The sequence below is a fragment of the Cynoglossus semilaevis genome, chromosome 1 (genome assembly GCF_000523025.1).
Source record: "Cynoglossus semilaevis isolate Cse_v1.0 chromosome 1, Cse_v1.0, whole genome shotgun sequence".
NCBI lineage: Eukaryota > Metazoa > Chordata > Actinopteri > Pleuronectiformes > Cynoglossidae > Cynoglossus > Cynoglossus semilaevis.
The window spans coordinates 4,563,824-4,566,926 of NC_024307.1; positions in this window are offsets into that span (position 1 = coordinate 4,563,824).

Sequence of the window (3,103 nt, forward strand, 5' to 3'; positions counted from 1 at the left end):
GCTCTTCATTCATTTCATGAGTAGATTGATTGTCTGAAGAAGGTACAGGAAAAAGTGACGGAGGGCGGGGGGGGTAAACCCACCTCTTTAGAACTCAAGCATGCATAGAAATGGCCACATGACCCCCTCCTTATACACTCCTGTGGAGAAAAAACAAAAAGAGGAAATTAAATTAAATGTATGTTTAAGTAAAAAAAAAAATCCAGAACCAGAGTTCCCACGGGTTTTTTTTGTATGGGAGCTACTGTTCAAATGACCAGGCTCAGGTGATCTACCTACACTGGGCTACTGATTAAATACATGTAGCTCTATGACACAGTGTGATTATTTTTTTTCAGTACATGGTCACTACTACACACAACAGTATTATATTTGTATTTAGATGTTCTTTTTTTTATTTTAATTGCTCATGATCTACCAGACCTCCACTACACGATCGACTGATTGGGCACCCCGATCTAGCTACGCGATCGACTGGTAGATCCCGATCGACTGATTGGGCACCCCGATCTATACTGTTGGAAAAATTACGTATACTGTACTATACTATAAGTACATGAACTGCCTGAGGATGTTCTCTTTGCCCTGACAGTATTTTACGAGCCAATGAAAAGTCAGTGACATGTTCAATTTCAGATAAGGGGGTTTCTTTTCAGAGCAATTTCAGCATGGGCTTCGAAGAGAGGCATGGAAATTCAGACTCATGTAAAATAGGATATGTCAATTTTATTCCTTGAAAGTCGGCGCAAACTGATGCCCTTGTCCAAATCAGCTCATTCGTCCAACAGAGGACACAGTGAAACTGACGAGGTTGGCATTTTATTAAACCAGTTCAGGACTAATGGGACAGAAAAATCGCGCTGATCCATCAGTGAATTTAACAGCACTGCTGCTCTGCGGAAAAGCCACTCGCAGGCCTTTTCAGGAGCCGGCACGGCCAATTGTAATGCAGACTTGCAGATTACAGGATGAAAAATCCCAAGCTGCACATCAAAAAGCAAAGGGGCCCTTTGAAATTCATCCCAGAGAAGTGGCTGATGATCCACTAGCTGACAAATCGGGCCAATTTGGCAGCAAGACTCTGGAGGAGATTATGGCTCACTCCGCGTCGACGCCGCCCGCCCAGAGCTGGTGATTGAGGCTGTGATCACATTAGCTGCTGCCAGCCAGCGCACTGTGACGGGCCTCGACAACACACACCTATATACTGACTCAGGGTTGCCGTTTGATGAACAAATACGTACACTGTCCTTGAAAGACGGAGAGGACATCCCCTCATTCACACACTAAAAAGCAGTCAATCAAACAGATGTGGCTGAAATAAACCAGAGCACAGTATTTAGCAGCTTAATCAAAAGCAACGACGCCAAAGCAAAGGATTCAGCCGAGAGATTTGTGAAACGATCCCAAGACAATACAATTTGTTGAGTAATATCAACATCTATTCATCTGTCAGCTACAAAGTGCAGGCTCAGAAACTTATGGCTTTGAAGATGATGCTCTTTTCAAAGTGCCCCAGGCAAAAGCATTCCCCGTCAGGCTTAGTTAAAAACATCAAAGAACAGCCTTCGCTGGCAGCAAACCTCCAAACCTGGCTGGACTGTGAAGAAGACGCCGCCTCCGTCAGGCCTATATTTCTGCAACATCCAGCAGTGAAATTCTAAGAAATCATAACAAATAAAAAACCACAAATTACCATCCCTGTCACCATCCGAGTGTGTAACGACAATGTGTCATTTGGTTTGCAATAGAAATGGTTCCTCATTTCCTCCCCTAAAAAAACTAACTAAATGTTGAAAGAGTAGTTCTTTCTTAAACAAGAAATTCAATGTCAAATAAAACACGTGCATTTTATAATAGTTACAATTTTACAAGGAAAGATGATTTGTTTTCAAATAAATTGACTTAGAAAGTTGAGAACACATTCCTTCAAAATGAAGTACTGCGTATTTATGTTGATGTTATAGTAGTTTTTTCTGCACATGGGAATTAAATTTACATTCCAAACATTTTTCTGGGTTTTTTTTATTATTATTTAAAAACTTCATTCTCTACCATAATAAACTTATGGTTTGACCCCAAATGACCTCTAGATTTTAGTCAAGCCTATTTTATTTGTACTGTACAAATTCATAAAACACATTTTCAGAAAAATTAAAAAAAAAAAAATTAAATTAGAATCAGGGATAAAATTAAAAAACCCGGTATAACAGGGTAAGAAAAATAAAGGAACATATACAGTCTGTGTTTATACTGAGTTTACATTAACACTTACTTAATACTAAAGTAGAATACGTGTAATAAATATTGCCCAATGTATAAAATGATATACGTAAAAATATATCATTATGTCAAAAAATAAAAATATGCGGAAAATGTTTTTCAGTTCCAAAAACTTTGAATTTTCTGTTTTTTTCTTAAATGTGTCAGAACTTTACAGGGTTAAAATGTCCTGTACAATAACGACGATAACTGAAATGTTTTTTTTTTTCATCTGACCTACAACTCAGGTACTATATCCATCTGGAATGAATGAGACTCAATTCACCAGGGTATGGCAGTAGAGAGTAGGTTTCTAGAGCAGCTTAATAAAAGCATTAATTAACAAACTCATTCATGTCCTACTAAAATTCTCCATCTCTGACATGAATACCGTAATAGTGACAACGGCGTTGGGCCTGATTACCTCACGCTCACAGGTCCGCCGAGACAAACAGATGGCTCCGGAGAGAAGCTGAAGACAGGTTTGAACAAGGCGGTGGTAAAAGTAGCAGCATGTACCACCGGTGTTGTCATATAGTATCAATCAATCCCACTGCAGAATTTCAATGAGTATTTTTCCACATAGAATCAATGAAACGTGTCCAAACAGCTGGAGTCTGTAAATGAGGTTGACTTCCTGTAGTTGAGGCTCTGACCTCCCAGTTGGTGTGTGAGGTAGTGACATCATCGCACACCTCTGAGAAGTTACATTCTGTTCCTCTGGGTGCAGAGACGTGTCCGGACAAAGAGGACTGAGAGAGCGAAAAAAAAAAAAAAAAAAAAAATCTTTAACCCCAAAGGCGAGCGTCAGGTGGGACAAATATTTAGGCTTCCACACTCG